The sequence below is a fragment of the Sitophilus oryzae genome, unplaced genomic scaffold (assembly GCF_002938485.1).
Source record: "Sitophilus oryzae breed Bouriz unplaced genomic scaffold, Soryzae_2.0 scaffold_381_pilon_pilon, whole genome shotgun sequence".
NCBI classification, from domain to species: Eukaryota; Metazoa; Arthropoda; class Insecta; order Coleoptera; family Curculionidae; genus Sitophilus; species Sitophilus oryzae.
Window position 1 is genome coordinate 1,465,084 of NW_022146953.1, and position 19,744 is coordinate 1,484,827.

Here is a 19,744-nt window from a genome sequence, read left to right on the forward strand (position 1 = left end):
AATGGCAGCCTCGGCATATTTTTATTCTGTTGGATAGAAATTGACAGCCTGAATAGAATGACGTATCACATGACAACTTTTGACATTTTCGCATATGATTTATTTGAAATTATAACTTCACGGTTATAATCAAAATTTGACTCGAAATAGTGTGTGTGGTATCAAAGTGTGTAATCTAATTATTCATAAAAAAACGCTTTTTTCAAATATGCTAATGAGCCACACTCGTTCTATTTGAAAAAAGTTGACTATGATATGAAATTCTTATGTCATGCAATATTATATTTATTTTTAGTATGTTTTGCTTGAAAACCGACCAAAAAAGTAAAAATCGCTGAAAAAGAATTTTATTTTATTTGTGACAAATTCGATTAAATTAAATCCGTTTTATATCGTTTATTATTTAATAAAATCGGCGCTATTATATAGAAAATTTTGAATTAAACCGCGTAAAACGCTATAACGTATGTACGTAGAATTTGGGCGAATTAAACACGCATATATGCTCCCCTATCGCCAATATCGGGCTCCCCTTTGATGCGGAATACATCATAATGGAAAAAAAATATGGAAAAACGAGGAATTTGTCGAAAATAATTTTTGTAACGCCAGCCAAACCAGGCGCGTGTAATCGCCATAGCGGGCATTATTTATTGCAATTCTTTTCAGTTCGGTGCACATTTGTGTGCATCCGCATTATAGGGGCACTTTACAGAGTGCACCGTATCCCAATCGCGATTTTAAATGCCAATCATACCAGAACATGTTTGTTTTTTGTTTCGAAAATCTCTGTATTATTTTATTTATATTTCAGTGTGATCAGGATGAAGTTTATGTATATTAATAGATAATTTAATAAAGAGACTTGCTTTCTATAAAATTAATAAAATGAAAAATATACGAAATAATATACATGTACTGATTTCTTTCGAAAATCGACAACTATGAAACTATAAACCCGTCCCGGACACAAGCGGTACATTGTGATACAGGAAATTGTAGAGAGAAACAAGCCCTATAACATAGGATACAACATTTTAATGAACAGTGCTTTTCATAAAATCAATCAAATTAAAAATATACGAAATAATATACATGTAGTGATTTCTTTCGAAACTCGACAACTATGAAACTATGAACCCTTCTCGGACACAAACGGTACATTTTGAGACAGGAAATTGTAGAGAAAAACAAGCCCTATAACATAGGATACAACATTTTAATGAACAGTGCTTTTCATAAAGTCAATAAAATGAAAAATATACGAAATAATATACATATACTGATTTCTTTCGAAAATCGACAACTATGAAACTATAAACCCGTCCCGGACACAAACGGTACATTGTGATACAGGAAATTGTAGAGAGAAACAAGCCCTATAACATAGGATACAACATTTTAATGAACGGTGCTTTTCATAAAATCAATCAAATTAAAAATATACGAAATAATATACATGTACTGATTTCTTTCGAAACTCGACAACTATGAAACTATGAACCCTTCTCGGACACAAACGGTACATTTTGAGACAGGAAATTGTAGAGAGAAACAAGCCCTATAACATAGGATACAACATTTTAATGAACAGTGCTTTTCATAAAGTCAATAAAATGAAAAATATACGAAATAATATACATGTACTGATTTCTTTCGAAAATCCACAACTATGAAACTATGAATCCTTCCCGGACACAAACGGTACATTGTGAGACAGGAAATTGTAGAGAGAAACAAGCCCTATAACATAGGATACAACATTTTAAATGAACAATGCTTTCAATAAAATGAAAAATATACGAAATAATATACATGTACTGATTTCTTTCGAAAATCCACAACTATGAAACTATGAACCCTTCCCGGACACAAACGGTACATTTTGAGACAGGAAATTGTAGGGAGAAACAAGCCCTATAACATAGGATACAACATTTTAATGAACAGTGCTTTTCATAAAATCAATAAAATGAAAAATTTACGAAATAATATTCATGTACTGATTTCTTTCGAAAATCGACAACTATGAAATTATGATTCCTTCCCGGACACAAACGGTACATTGTGAGACAGGAAATTGGAGAGAGAAACAATCCCTGTAACATAGGATACAACATTTTAATGAACAGTGCTTTCCATAAAATCAATAACATGAAAAATATACGAAATAATAATCATGCATATGTATTATAGTAAGATTAGTTTGTTACAGAACATCACAAAACGGGAGAAAAAAAATAATATTAACTCGTAAAAGAATCGTTCATAAACTGGAACGCGATAGTTTTAATTAAAAAGCAGTATTAAAACTGGGAATTTTCGCTCGGAGCGAACACTTCCCCGCTCTATCCTTATTATCACCGTCATTATTATTATTATCCTTTTTGCTCGTTAGGGGATTAAATTGTCCGGTATTTGCTGAGGGAATAAGAGGCCGAGAACCGGATAATACGCAAATGTATGCAGATTCGGCGAGCCAGATTAGAATGAAGAATTCATATTCGATGTTTTATTAGCGTGGAAAGCTAGCGAGTTCTAGCTGTTGGCTTGGTTTCGTATTCCGCGGACGTGAGGTAACCAATCTCTTTTTGTTTTCCTTGTATTTAGCTATATTTCTATCCAGTGGCGGGACATACACACACCGGAAAAGTCTAGGGATATTACAATTTTATCCAGCCATCGTCAGTAATTTTATTATTTACATTTTTGATATAATAAAATTAAAATAAACAAATAGTTTACAGGACGTATTGGAAATAAAAATGCGAAATTTACCGAATTTTTCAAATTTACCTTGATTTTTATTGAACTCAAAAAAATACACACATTTTTTTTTATTCTAAACTGTGAATTAAAAAAAGATAAAACCATTTTTACTTAATAAAGGGTATGACCTCCTCTACTGTTCATTACAGCCCTACATCGTCTTTCCATGCTCCTGATCAGGTTGTCGATCTCTTCTTGAGGTACAGCCTGCCACGCTGCATTCACGGCCCGAACCAGATCCCTACGAGTTTCACGAGGCATACCCATTCTCAAAATTCTTCTTTGGACCGCGTTCCATACGTGCTCGATGGGGTTGAGGTCAGGAGATTGTGCCGGCCAGGGTAAGATGTTTAACTGATGAGCATTGATAAACTCACTTACCCCTCTGGCTGCATAAGGCCGTAAATTCTCATGCATGAGAATGAAGTTTCTCCCAAAAGCATTGGCATATGGCAACACGACAGGCTCAAGAATTAAATCACGATATGTGATTCCTGTTAGAAACCTTTCAAGAAAAACGAAATCGGTTTTTCGGCCTAACTGGACTCCTCCCCAGACCATAATTTTTCCACCTTGATAAGGGTACATTTCCTGGACATGATCCAACCGAATAAGATTTCCCGGTTCTCTCCAATCCCTAAGCCTTCTCGAATCCGGATGAATTCCAAAGCGTGACTCATCCGTGAAGAGAACATTGGCCCATTGTTCATTCGACCACTGAACATGATCTTGAGCCCACAAATATCGTACCTCTCGATTTCTTCTCGTTAAGGGTTGAGCTCTCCAGGGGCGTCTGCTTCTTAAGTTGACCTCTCTTAATCTATTGCGAACAATGTCAGGACTAACGGTTACATTATGTGTTTCCTGGAGAATTCAACTAAGCTCTGGTGCTGTAAGAGTCGGTCGGCGTCGAGCATTTAATTGTAAAAAATGATCTTGCTGAGGGGTAGTAATGCAATGTCGCCCTGTGTGCCTTTCAGCAACATCACCACTTTCCCGGTAGCGTGCACTTAATCGCGATATTACACTTTGCGTTGTATTTAATGCTCTAGCTACGACGATTTGGCGCATTCCAGCTTCGAGCATACCCATGGCCCTTAGCATTTCGTCTCTGTTAAGATGTCTACGCTCCATAATGTCGTTTAATACTAAACAGAGTTATTTGAATGAATAATGGCCAGTTATCATAAAAACATAGCCAGTACAGGTTAAATTCGAACAATTGATGCCAGATGCTTTTTATACATTTGACAAAAAATGCACAAACACTTCTGCAAATATCTCAAATTTAGAAATAACTAGTCTGACTACTTCGTTTCAATCGAAGTAGAAAGAATCGACCTACAAATATGTGGTTGTTTATTCAAAACATTTATTTTTAACTTTAATAAAATGATATCCCTAGATTTTTCCGGTGTGTGTAGTTCAATACGTTAGGGCCAGCACAGCCTTAGAGAAAAATGTCACGCAACCACCAACAAAAAAAAACGACACAAAAGTATTCATTTTTGCGACGTGATTGACAATATAAAATAGCACTTATACAGGGTGGCCCAGAAATAAGTGCAGATATTTTAAGGGGTGGTAGATCTGGACAAAAGAAACATCTTTTCTCTTTACCATTTTTAAAATAAATTGAAAATAACCGAGTTATTTAACTTTGAAAATTTAAAAAAATAATGGCAACATTTTGAGAACCGCTGGCGATAGCCCGCTATTAAGGGTTTCTCAAGAGGTTTTTCGGCTTATTCGACGAATCAAGTGAATAAACCAGTGGCACTAAAAAGTTTTTTAAAATTTCCCGGAAAATGTCAAGAAAAATATAAAATTTTCATCAATTTTTTTTTTCACCAAACACTGTTTCTTAGGCCGAAATATATTACCAGTTAAAATATTTGCACTCATTTCTGGGACACCCTGTATGTTGCGAAATGAATGTGTTTTAAGGACAATGCGTCGAGTGCTTCAAACAATCTCTTCGCAACGAATTTCATACAAGATTTTTTGTGAAAGAGGATAATTTGAGATTTTCATGCTATTATTATTACTTATTTTTAAACACTTTTTAAATTGGTCTGGTAATCGGTTTCTAAGACATTGTTTATGCATTGTTTAATGACAAAGTTCTGTCAGGTTCAAACGCCGCCGCATTTCCTACAAAGTTTTGTGAAAAAATGAGTGATAATGACGAGTCTTTGGATATTCAACAAGCTGCTGAAACTGCGCTCTCCACGTTAGTGCCCGAGAAGTCGAAAAACTTATACAAGACCACCTACAAAAACTTTGAAACCTGGATCAAAGAAAAACATGTTGAGAATTTCACAGAAAAGGTATTGCTAGCCTATTTCCTGAAGTTATCCACGACCTTAAAGCCGTCAACTCTGTGGAGTAAATATTCGATGATCCGCTCCACGAGTTACCTGAACAGAAACGTAGATATTAGCAAATTCACAAACCTTATTGCATTTTTAAAAAGAAAAGACTCCGGATATCAAGCAAAGAAATAAAAAGTATTCACAAAACTGGAAATAGATCGCTTTATGAAAGAAGCCGATGACAAAGAATTCCTGCTAGCTAAAGTTGTCTTAATCGTTGGAGTATTTGGAGCATGTAGGAGGGAAGAAATCACGTTTTTGACCGTAGATGCCATTAAAGATTGTCAGTCATTTATTAGTGTGAAGATTCTGAATACAAAAACTCATTTTCCAAGAGGGTTTACGATTACTGAGGAACCAATAGATGGTATCAATTTCTTACATGTATTTCGTAAGTACACAAAACTTCGACCAATCAACCATTAATAATTAATTGTACCTTTGAGATTTATAATAAATAAATATTTTCATTGTTTCTAACGTTTCATTTTTTACTTTTAGGCACTAGTGCCTAAACAAGTGTCACTTTCAGATACTAGTGCCTCAAATATCAAAAACTGTCAATTTCGAAACGCTTTCACAAAAATGACTTTTTGTGTCCTCGCCTGTAATAAAAAAATAACTAATAGATCTCATGAAAAACAACCCCTTTATGTTTTCGATATCAAGTCTTCCTATTGTTTAACCCTGAAATTCTTTTTTATATACAGCTAAATTAAGCAAGACTAAAGGATAAATAAATGATCTTTGAGAGACCATTAAGCGTAGATTTTTTTCCTTGGTCATTCTACAACAATTAGAGCCCAGGCCTAATTAGAAAATAATTACTTTTCGGCCTCAAATATATATCCTAATTAAGAGGTAAAGGAAAATCGACCCTGAAAGCTTCTCGAATATTCCCAGTTTTTCCTCGATTTTCTCCTTTGGCAAGATATTTCACGCTGACCATTCGAACATCATTAGAGTGTGTGTAATTCATTCCGAGGAAAAAGTAACGAAAAAATATATCTCATAGATTATAGCTAAAATAAAAACGAATTGGAAAAAATGTGATAATGACCATCAACAATAGAGTGTCGTGTTTTTTTTTCTCTCGATCTTGTTCTCTCGCAGCCATGACAATCACATATTGAACGCTCTACAAAAAAGGTATGTTACGATTTTTCGATAAACATACTCCTTCAAAAGTTATTCACGGTTAAAGTTAACCAGTCGGTAAATTCCTAAATTCTTCAATTTTTTGACAAAATTATGACTATTTTTGAAAAATTTAATCTATTACTGTAAAAATATACAATTCTGATAGTGTTAAGGTTGGTACTTAAGAAATCTTCAAGTCTAATGAAATTTAAACCATTTATATATATATATATATATATATATATATATATATATATATATATATATATATATATATATATATATATATATATATATATATATATATATATATATATATATATATATATATATATATATATATATATATATATATATATATATATATATATATATATATATATAAGTATAGCTGATTTAATTTAATAAACATTTTTAGTTAGATTTTGATATTTCTTATACTCGCTTACAATCTGAATCACATATTGTTTTTCATCTTCGCTTCTAGATAAAATATTAATGTATCCTTCTGACAGTTTAACAGCTCTTTCTGTAGTATCATTAACTACTCTCAAATTTTTCACAATTTCTAAGCCTCTCATATATTCAGGATCCTTTAATTGCAGAAAATTTGTATCAATATTAAACCATGTAAAAAAAATTGTAACGAATTTGAATTTATGAAATAATCAATCTTTTTGTTTTTGTTTATAAACCATTTAAAGTCATCCTGATTAAAAGTGAAGCGTTTTAAAAATATTGAACTCTTCGTCATTATTCACTTTTAAAGTTTCAACCATTTTCTGCCTGACACTATAATAAGTATTAGAATTAACTACCTGTCATACATTCAGTTGTTTTCCATGATTCAAAATTGTTTATTATGGTATCGTGAAAATTGTTCTTTTTTTCAAATATTAGATTAAATACTTCTAAAATAATCATAATTTTGCCAAAAAAATTGAAGAATTTAGGAATTTACCGAGTGGTTAACTTTAACCGTGAATAACTTTTGAAGGAGTAGGTTTATCGAAAAATTGTAAGAGACGTTTTTTATAGAGCGTTCAATTCTGTATAAGAATGTTCATGGTTGCGAGAGGATAAGATCACTATCATGGCTGCGAGAGGATAAGATCGAGAGAAAAAAAAATATTTGCAAATACACTTCCCCAATAAATTAACTCACCACAAAAAAATAACCAAAAGTTTAAGTTAAGTTTTTGTCAAAACCACTTATCTGATTTGGACGATTTTTTTTTGGAACGATAGGTTACTCTTTCCACAATGTTGCTATACTAACTGTATTTTGATAAGTACCCTTTTTATACTAATACCGGGTGTAGCAATTATAACGTTTTTTTTTTAATAAAATTTGTGACACCCTGTAGAATTGATCAGTTACAGTATCAAGTTAAAATTGAAATCACATTTTAGCCTTATCTTTTTTTTACATTTTGTTTTTTTATTTACTCCATTATCTTCCTTATTACACGAGAAACAACATTTTATAGGATGACATGATTTAATATTGGTTTTAATTAACATTTTTCCATTTTACTCACTAAAGTAGCAGGCTATGGAAAAACACGGATGCTTGTTGTCAGTGTCAGTCGTTTTCGTCCTTTTATTATATCAAAAATATGCAACGTGCACGTGAAACAAGAAATCTTACTGGCGAAGAATGTGCTCAAGCATTAATATTGTCTGAGGAAGGTTGGAGCTACCGAAGAATTGGTGAACGATTTAATGTAACTCACTCAACCATTTCACGAGTTATACAACGGTATAGAGATACCGGGAGTAATTGTCGCAAGCCGGGACAAGGCAGGAATCGAAGAACCAATCCGATTCAGGAACGTTTTTTAAAACTCTCAACATTAAGACAACGTTTCGTAACAGCTCAGACCCTTCAAACTCAACTCAGAGATACTAATGGTCTACAAGTTTGCACAGAAACTAGCATCTCTATTTGACATTTACTGGTAATCCGTGTTTTTCCATAGCCTGCTACTTACTTTAGTGAGTAAAATGGAAAAGTGTTAATTAAAACCAATATTAAATCATGTCATCCTATAAAATGTTGTTTCTCGTGTAATAAGGAAGATAATGGAGTAAATAAAAAAACAAAATGTAAAAAAAAGATAAGGCTAAAATGTGATTTCAATTTTAACTTGATACTGTAACTGATCAATTCTACAGGGTGTCACAAATTTTATTAGAAAAACACGTTATTATTGCTACACCCGGTATTAGTATAAAAAGGGTTCCTATCAAAATAATTAGTATAGCAACATTGTGGAAGTGTAGTTGCAAATTCCCATGTAATCTAAATTGGAAAAGAAATCGCCTTTGGGGCAAGGTTTATTGTGAATATTAAGGGCTTACAATGGTCTGTTATTTTTTTTAGACAATAAACTAAAAATTTAGGGGCGTCGTGGAAGAAATGATTAACTTTTTAAACAACGGACACCCTAATCAACAATCACAAGGTACTTTTCTGACTACTAAAACGTCTGTCAAAAATATTCTGTTTATATGCAAATATAGAGATGTGAGGCAGAGATGGATAGGATCTCGGAGCAGGCAGCTGGAATCTCTGATGCGTTGTCTCCCTCATCCTTTACATATTTACTGATATCGAGGGTGAGATTCGACAGCCCTAGAAAGCAAACGTTTGACAGTGCCATTTAGAGATAGCGCACATCTTTTACAAGGTGTTTAGTTCTTGAAATTTGGGGGGAAATTTAGTGGGTAATAGGAAAAGTAGATTGATAAAATCTGGATAATATTTGGATTACAACGTCGTTTAGTATGATTAGAGGTTTGGTATGAGATGGTAATCTTTTTACTAGTCCGAAAAAATAGCAAAATATTGCTCGCTAATTTATGGCAAATGCTGAAGCTCTGCAAACCTTAATCAGGCCTTAATCAAAGAACATGTGTTTGGAATTTTAGATGTGGCTAAACACGACAGGATCAGGCTAAGCCTAAGGCAGATTTTATTTTCTTTTTTATAAAATCTATTGTTATAATAATTATAACACAGTTCTCGCAAATAAAACTTATAACTTTAATTAGAATTATTCCTTATTTAACGAAAAAAGAAAAGTATTTTATACTGACCAAAAAAATACGAAAACATATTTTTACGTTTATTCAACCTGAGCATTAATTTGATTCCCGAATTAAAATAAGTTTGGAGAGCAAGAGTTTCCTTTTTGGAAGATTAATTTTTGTTGAGTTCACCGAGATACAAAAAAAACTTCTTTCTGCTTTTTAATCGCCATCAAAGTTTTCCCCTTGAATTTTCCGTTTAATTTATCTGCAAAAAAGTTCAATAACCGATCTAAGGAAAGACACACAAGCCGAAAAAAGACAGAATGGCGATAGAAAGTTTCAAAGTTGCGGCTGGTGGATTGTGTGTTCGGGGTCAGAAGTTTCTATGACACTTTTTTCCAAGTGAAAAAGTTAGATTAGAGTTTCGTTTAGGCGAGGACGGATCATCTGCAAATCAAATCTAGCGGATATAATTTTTTTTTGATTTTGATTTGGCCATCTACTGAGGTGTTCATTGAGGAGACGGTGTGCTAAATATATAATTTTACGTTCCATCGGATTTTGTAACAATATGTTATGCCATTTTGTGTTAACTTAAAAAACGATTAAAAATTTATAAATAATTATGAAAAATAAAAAATGAATTAGATCTAAAACAACTAGAACAAAACCTAAACAAAATCAAAAGTTTTAGCTATAATACCAACTGTATAATTGGCTTTAATAGTTTATTTAATTATTTTAAAAATGATTTTTTTTTGCAAAATAAAACACTAATTGACCACAATACGCCAAAACACTTTAAAATATAATTTACTATACACAAAATTTCCTTTGCGCACACAAAATTTCCTTTGCGTAAGTTTTTATTATCGAGTATTCATTAAACAGAGTATCAATATCTACTTCTTTTAATTCTAAAATTTCTAAGATTTTAATTAATTCGTGGAAAAGAACTGTTTTTAAATTCAAGAAATTAATAAACATATTATAAAAAAAAATTGCGCCGGGAGGTACGTATAGCCGCCCATACTAAAATATGTTAAAAAAAATTGGTAGGCAGTTCTTTTAGTTTCAAAGTAAAGGAATTTTTTCAATTTTTTTTTATCTCAAAAACTGCGACTTTAACTGATTTTGATGTTATTACAAATTTTGTTGCAAATATTATTCCTAATCTTAAATTGAACACCGCGTTTCGCTAGCTACTGTAATTTTAGAGTTACGATTTTTTAAAATTTTTAACCCCCTCCCATATCCCCTTACCAACCCCCCACCCCCACCAAAAACTAATGGCCAGATTCTCTGGTGCCACAGTATTTTTGTGCCAAATTTGGTTAAAATCGGTTTAAAAAATTAAAAAAACTTTTTTTTGTCACACGGAAATATTTTCTTTAAAAATATAAGTAAAATTTAAGATTAATCCGGACAGTTTTGTTGTTTAAAACAACGCCAGAACATCGTTAATAAATACATCCGCCTTGGTTAGCCGGTTGACACTTGTTCCCGGGAGATGTGGCGATGAAAAATGCACCGGTTTGCACTGGCACGACAGCGCAGCGTCGCGACGCTTTATTTCCCGAAAGATTAATGCTCGGCGTCGACGTCCTACAGGGCAAAAACGCCCTCTGACGAAGACACGTGCAACTAGAAACCGCGCACCCCTTTCATTTGTTCCATTCTGGCTTTCGGTGGAGGAAGCTTCTTTTGCGATAACCTCAAGAATTTCGAGGCTGCTTCGGAATTCCTGTGACTGTGTGGGCTAAATGTCTGAAGTTTTTGTTTTTCACGGCCCTAGATCATGGTAGAACTAGATACAGTTTCTGGTAGAAGATTTTGAAGCCAACATAAGTTATGATACGTTATGATCTTTACCGCAGAGTATGCAGCAAAGTCTTCCTTAATACAGGTTGAGCTTGTTCCAGTAATTTGACTATATGTCTGAAATTCCTTTTTTTCCGTATTATAAATAATGGTCCAACTAGATACATTTTTCAGTTGACGATATTTGAAGACAACATCAGTTATGACTGGTTACGTCACATCAGGGTGATAACCATAAAATTAGCACACATAGAAATTTCAGTAACACGGCAAAATGCCTGATGTTCTCCTTTCTCTTTTCTCTTTATATTAGATCATGATGTAACTAGATACATTTTAGTTAACGATTTTGAAACCAACATAAGTTATAATAGCTTACGTTACATCAGGGCAATTGCCATTCAAATTAATGGTGGCTCTCAAAATCTCAATATCTTGACTAAATTCTTGAATTTCTCGTTTCCCTGTATCTTAGATCATGGTACAATTAGATAAATTTTACAGCTATAGCATGGTATGAATCATGATTATCTACTCTTTTTAAATTACGTACATTGTACATGTTCAGTACAAAAAATATCTATGACACATGTCTCAAATAAGGAAGGACATTTCTAAAATCAAATATACGAAAAAAAACTATAAAAACGAAAACGAAACGACGGCCGACGTCAGGACAGTAGTAAGAATAAAAGTTCCGTGCCTGTCCCAGTTTCTCGTCAATTTATATCCCTAATATTCCAGCTCGTTTCTGATAGGACACGACAGCTACCTAGCTAGCCGACACAAAAGAGATCGCCAGCATGAATGACGTAAATTATTGACGAGGCTCTTCTTTGTCAGCGCACTCACACACAGACAAGGATGCAGCTACACCAGCAGCATCAGCTATGCAGCTACGTTGCAATATTACCTCGTATATATTATTGGATTTTTTTGAGCGGTCACTCACGTCATGGCTTCTTACCATCGGAAATAACATTCAGCTTTACTGCTATGTGACACTGTATTTTACCTACTTTGACGAAATATACTTTAAAGTCATAAATAAAATTTTAAAGCGTACCAGTTAGATTAAAGATTAGATTTTTGAGGTTTATTCAATATACGCAGACTTTTAATTAACCTATGTACGACTTCGCTGTCAAAGCATCAGGGTGCCAATATTTAAACAGTTCAAAATTTGCATGAGATTTCCTGTTACTGCTATCCGGTATATATTTTTTTTGGCAGGACAAAGTCACTTTCCTGCTTTTGACAAATCTCCCGCCTGTTTATCCCTTTCGAACACCATCCATCATCGACAGTGGCCTCAATGCAGCAGAGGGGTGGAGGGTTAGACCTCGGCGCCCACCCCAAAATCAGACTGGAACAAATGGGGCATAGTGACGTCAACGGTGACAATATTACGCTTCCTGGCCCTTAGCCTTATTCAGTGGTAAATGTAAATTATTGGTCCCCTTGAGGGAGTAGAATTGATCGAATAAAGGGAGGTAAGCGGGGGGGGGGGGGAGAAATAGACTCACCCCCGGTTGCAACCGAAGAGGATGGTGCATTTCATTAAATTTTATGAGCCTATTTACATAGCAAATTGGGGAAGGTTAACCGCAGTTCGGGGTTGGTTTGATTAGAATAAAATTAATTGTGACTTCCCCCGTTTGGTATTCTTTCAGAAAATTCTATAGCAAACATAGAGCAAGTATTCAATAATAATATCGTCTAAATAAAAAACGAATTTTAAAGTAAAAAAAAACTATTTTTTACACATAAAAATAGTTATTTATGGTACTAGTGTGTTATCTTACATATAGGTCACGCTGGGAAATGTTTGGCTAATTTTCTCAAGAGTTTCTGTTTCTGTTTCTCAATTTCTGTATAAACAGCCACTGTTGGATAAAATATATTTTCAAATCCTTCAATTTAATTACTTAACACACATTTTTTTTATTTTAGATTATTTATTTATCGAATAATATTAACATTGGAAAAAAATCGAAAAAAGATGTTTTATCCGACTCCCCAATCCTCTTGCGATAACCCAAATTTATCACCCCCAAGGGCTACAAGTTAGGAAAAAAGGGAAAGGACCACAGACCATTAATATTAATCGCGTCTCTTATATGCAGATCGTTGTGGTAATCGGACACGCGTTAAACGGGGGTTGAGGGAGGAAAAGGAGGTTAAACACCCTCCCATCCCCCTGCTAAACATTGTCGGCGGTGGTTGCACTGCGGGCGGGAAAGACAGATTTATTGGATTTTTATTTTAAACGGATGTCGGGGTGGGTTTAAGGGTCTCGACATTGACATCGGGTGAGGGTGTGTGTAGTTAAAAAAGGGCACAGACGATGTTCTGGGGATGTACACACAGATGCAAAAAAAAACGCAACGGAGGAATTTTTAGTCAAATTTAAAGTGTTATATTTTAGTTATTTTTAGCCGTATTTTCATGATTTTTTTTAGCGAACTGTATATAATTATATCACCGTTTATTCCTAAATTCATTTTTTTTGTAAACTTTAGTATTTGGCATATTATACAGGGTTAATCAAAAGGTTGTTTTTTGCCCTAACTTTAAAACACCCTGTGCAATAATTTCGTGTGTAAATTTTGTCTCCTGAGGATTTTGTTTTTTGATCATGCCAATACATGTCTTGGTTAATTTTTAAGAGCGAAATGAAGTTATTTTTTGAAGTTATTTTTCCATGTGACAAGGCTGCCTTGGTGATTATTGTGAACTATGTACTACTATGAACTACCCATCATGTTTGACGTTTGGCAAATGCTTGGAAGAAGGGTTAGAGATCCCGAAGCAGTACCAGCTTCATTAAATGAACTCGCTTGGTCCTTAAAAAAGAAGGGGAAAACATAACTCAATATGATATACACCATCTGACAAAAGTAGAGCAACAAAGTTCATTTTTATTCATGTTTGAATAAAAAAAATATTAGGTTGTGATTTTCGGCTATGTTTACTAACACACTATTCTTACACTAAAAGTAATATTTTACAAAATTTTGGTGTACTTTTAATCAGTTTAAAAATGATAAATAATAATGATTATAAAAATTGATGAGAATGGGGGCGACAAAAGTAGAGCAACAAATTGTATTCAACAGATTTTATAGTGTCTTATTTCAACAAAAAATATTTAACACATTTAAGAACAATAATGATTGAAAGTAATACATTAGTAATTGATAGAATATCGATTATTATTATCTATTATTATAATCAACTTCTAAATGACATTTTCAGGAAGATTTGTCCAAACTTCATTAATTTTATCTATCAAGGATTATTTATTTGGAAACAAACCCTTCTTTAGAATGAATTATTTGAATGTTGCTCTACTTTTGACGCGTTACTATTAAGGATTTAAAACTAAATGTCAAAATAAATTCATTTGTTTTGTTAGTAAAAATTCTTGTTGTCATGGATACTCATAGCCTACTTCGTAGCTTTTAAATTTATTGTATTTGTTTACATTAGCATGCATGTATAATTAAAAAATCGCGATTTGCAAATATTTCTCGAAGTGTTGCTCTACTTTTGTCCGATAGTGTATGCAGTCTCAATAACAGTATCAACGGACGTATAAAGCCAGTTATAGCAGCAAAAAGTGGCAATATAAAGTATTAATTATACTTGAGTATTACATAGATGTTTTCTTTAATGTAAAAACCGTCTCAGATACTGATCATAATTCAAAATTCACTTATCAAAAAATCAAAACCCACCATATTTTCAATCTTTGATTTTAATTTATCTCTAATCATACTACTAGATACATTTGTCATGCGAGATAATAAAATAGATATAGAGACTCGTAAATCCAAAGTTAGAGCCGCTATATCCCGCTAATAAGTGATCATTGCCGTCCGTGTACAGCATCGTTTATGTGCATCAAGCCAATTTGACAAAATTCGAGCCAATCAGATTATAGGACGTGATAAACGAGTGGCTACTGTGCCGCAATCGACGGCATTTTAACTGCCGGAGCTTTAAAATCCGGAGCGATAATATTGTAATTCAAACGACCAAAACCAACGACGTCAGAAAATATAGATAGAAATTATATTTTATCGTCACCCGAAAAGATTAATTCTCGAGCGATCAAATCGCGAGTGAATTAATTTCGGGAGACGATAATGCAATTTTATCGTCATGTATAAAACATTATTTTTTTCCATAGCGAACTACGTTTTAAAAAATATTCAGAAATTATTATTTCAATGAATTTATTACGAGTAGAAAAAATATTGTGCTGGGTTGGCGTTGGTTTCTATGTAATTTGACAAATAAATAAAGCTGTCTCTTTAGTTGTCAGTTTTGAGTCAATATTTTTTAATTCTCTTTCGTGTCGATTGCTGATTGAGCCAGAAGTGGCTCAAAACGAAATAAGTAAATTACCAACAGATATTCACGCGAGCTGAGGCGACAAACGCCATATCCAAACTACTTCCAGTTAAATCCCGAATAACTTATAAAAAGGAATACAAAATTTTTCAAAAATGGAAGCAGTTAAAAAACGTGCGAGAAGAAATAAAGTTTTTAACCTATCCTCGCTGTTAAAGTATCATTTAATCTACCCTTGGGGTTAAAGTACTATTTTATTTACTATTTTTGATAGATATAAGGCAATTTTAACAGTTGCTATGGCCAAAAAATACTTATTCGATTTTTATACTCTGGGAAGTAATTGAAATCTAAAGTAACATCCTATATTAATTTATATATTTTATGTCTAATACTCAAATTCTCTTAACGACTACACAGATAACATATAGTAAACTCAAACTAATTAATTTATTTTAATTTTGTTCCTCTCCCACGATGGAAATAGTAATCTCTCTTCTATAAATTTTAATCTCGATGGTTGAACAAGCAGAGTCTATCATTAATTACATTCAGTGAGAGAGATTTCGTCGAGCTACAGATTAATTATGCGACTCAGTTAATTATGAATCTTTAAAATCTGCCAATAGAGAACTGTCAATGTATTATACATCCTCTAATAATTATTAGTCACAATTTCAAATTTCATTGTTGGTTATATTTAATTTTTGAACAATAAGATTAAGGAAAGCCGAGCGCGATGGGAACCAAAAATGGCCGACTTAAATTCCGATTTATCAGTGCCGTTCTAATTTTATTTAAAACGTGTAAAAATATGATGTAGGTTAGACTAAATAATTTGTTATTTTATTTTACGTTGTCAGTAAATGTTGGTACGCTACAAAACCTAATATACAAAAACTATTTTACAGTCTTTTTCGATAAATCGCAATAGTGTCACTGTCAATTTAAGTTCTGCTACAATTTCCTTCTACATTTACTCCCTTTAAACAACTATCAGTTGTAGAAGCAATAACAAATCCACAAAATTTCCAACCAAATTCAAATGTGTCAAATTAAACGTCATACAGAACTGTCAAGGATTCCCACCTCCGTCTACCATGTATGAATACATGGATAGAATTATACACCCTCATATACATTTAATATTCTTCTACTAAAAAATAAATATGTCTAATTATCAAAATATAAAAAAATAACAGAAATAGTAAAATGGGTTCTCTAACAAGTTTTACAATAGTCCTCAGAAAACATTCTGTGTATTCAAAACAAACCCCTGAAACTAAAGACACTCAGGCCAAGCTTCATCCCTATTTGTTCGCCCTTTCCTAAAAACCTACACACTCCCATAAATCCGACCACACAGAACCGACAGCACGCTCACGCCATCTATCATTAATAAGCGGTGACAGATGACATTTCTCGCCCTCTATTTCAGCCCTTAAAACTAACCCTCGAAGGGGCAACAGCTGGGTTTTATTTTATCAGGCGGTCCGTCCCTTTTGTACTTCTGAATTTCTGGAGATGGGCTAAAGAGAATGCAAAAGAAACATTGTTTTTTCATAATTTAGTCTTGTCAAAGGTTTTTAAACAAGTTTATAGTGATTTAATTATGTTTCTAAGTAGTATTGTACCCAAACTTTGAAGGTTTATTGTAAAAGTATTTTTTGTTAAAGCGTTTCGAAATTGACAGTTTTTGGTATTTATTTGAGATTGGAAACGTTAGAAACAATGAATATATTTATTTATTATAAATTTTAAAGGTACAATTATTTAAATTACTAAAGTGAATACAAGAGGCATCCAACTTCTCGTCTCTAAGAGAAATGCAAGTCGTGGGAGACGGAATAAGTAAATTTCTTGTACTGGCAATACTGGTAGCTTCTACCTCTACGTGAACTGCTTTTAATTTCTTATTTGGCGTATCTTTCTGTCCCATGATTCTTTTTGCTATTTTGGTTTTCTGTTCAATTGAATTTTCACTGTAACCTTCAGCAACCGAGCTTTAAAACTGTTATCTCCGCTCCTGAATCTGCCAGCATAGTTGCAGAGCTGCGCCGGAAGCAATGACCGGTGTATTCAATGGCGTTGGAGAGTCCAAGAAATTATAGATCTTTTTTGGCATACCTCTAATTGTATTGATTCCAACTGGCGGGGTACAGCATTGATTTTTTCGATACGTCAAGAAAAATCGCTGATGTGCCACATTGAGTGGTCGAAGTTTTGCGTACTTACGAAATACATGTAAGAAATTGATACCATCTATTGGTTGCTCAGTAATCGTAAACACTCTTGGAAAATGGGTTTTTGTATTCGAAACCTTCACACTAATAAATGACTGACAATCTTTAATGGCATCTACGGTCAGAAACGTGATTTCTTCCCTCCTACATGCTCCAAATACTTCAACGATTAAGACAACTTTAGCTAACAGGAATTCGGCTTCGGTGAACTATCCGGACACATGATTTTTCTTAGAAAATGAAGTTTATGTTACCTTAAAATGAACTTCTTGGAATCTTTGACTAAAATCTAATGCGGAAAAATATGTTTCACATAAAAAATATTCTTAAAAATATTGTTATTTGATTTTTATTGCAAATTCCATAACCGAAAATGAATGAGTCGCGGACTTGTTTATATCCGTTTCTATGTTTACGCTGACAGTAGTGAAGGTCGAATTTTGACAAATATTGCGAATTCATACATGGTTGTCAGATCAGTTAGTAAATTATCCGGAATTTTATGCATCTTTTTTGTTTAGGGGAAAAAAATGACGTCATAGATTTTAAAATATTTTTTTTTAATACGAATTAGATTACTTTAGTTTAGCAAATTGGCTAAATTACCGCACAGGCGAGACAATTGCTATAGTTATAGCTCTAGCAATGAAAACACGCTGTAAGCTGAAAGCCACCAAAGCAAAGAATATATTTTACACACTGTAAGCGTGTTTTCATTTCTTTGGTTTGTGTTTGGCTGGGGTTGAGTTAGTTTGGTATTGGTTGGTTTGATTTGGTTTTGTATTGGTTGGTTTTGTATTGTTTGTTTTTGTATTGGTTGGTTTTTTATGGGTTGTTTTGTATTTTGTTGGATAGGGTTTGGTCGGGTTGGTTTAGGTTGATTTGGCTGTTTTTTTTTCTTTTTATCTGTTTGATTGATATTTTGTTTCACTCTTCTGTTGTTTTTTTTTAGTTTCCCATCCACACATTACCAACGCATTTTTATAATTAGAAATGGCTATTTTTCAAAGTAAAAATAAAAAAGAGAAAAAGAAAATTCAGTAGAACTGGCAACATTGCTTTTCTTTTTGTCGCTGTCATGTTAAATCAAGTGTTAAAATTCTCCATCACGTCAAATATGTGTCAAAAACTACTAAAATTAAATTAAAATATTTTAAAATTCTGTGCATAATCTCCATTTATTTTTATTTAAAACTACTACTAAAAATGGTTACTTTTTGATAAAAAAAAAAGAAAAATGCAAAAATCGTGTGTCAGGATAGTTCACCGGACCCCCTGATATCCGCAACCTTTTCTTTTTAAAAATGCAATAAGGTTTGTGAATTTGCTAATACCTACGTTTCTGTTCAGGTAAATCATGGTGCGGAGCATCGAATATTTACTCCACAGAGTTGACGGCTTTAAGGTAGTGGATAACTTTAGGAAATAGGCTAGCAATACCTTTTCTGTGAAATTCTCAACATGTTTTTCTTTGACCCAGGTTTCAAAGTTGTTGTAGGTAGTCTCGTATAAGTTTTTCGACTTCTCGGGCACTAATGTGGATAGAACAGTTTCAGCAGCTTGTTGAATATCCAAAGACTCATCATCATCACTCATTTTTTCACAAAACCTTGTAGGAAATACCAGGGAAATACGGCGACGTTTGAACCTCACAGAACTTAGTCACTAAACAATGCATAAACAATGCCTTAGAAACCGATTACCAGAACATTTAAAAAAATTTTTAAAAATAAATAATAATAATAGCATGAAAATCTCAAATTATCCGCTATTTATTATTATTATAATAAATATCTATTATAGCTATTTTAAGTTATTGTTCAAGCCTTTAAGTAGTATGAAATTATATTTTTATTATTCTTTTAATTAAAACTGCTTAAATTTGATTTGTTCTTTGTTCGACAGCATTCATTTAAATTTCGCTCAAATACACCCCTAATTTTAAGGTCCAAATGTTCCATTGCCTTTTCCAAGCGTAATTGAGTTTGATTTTTTCGCTTA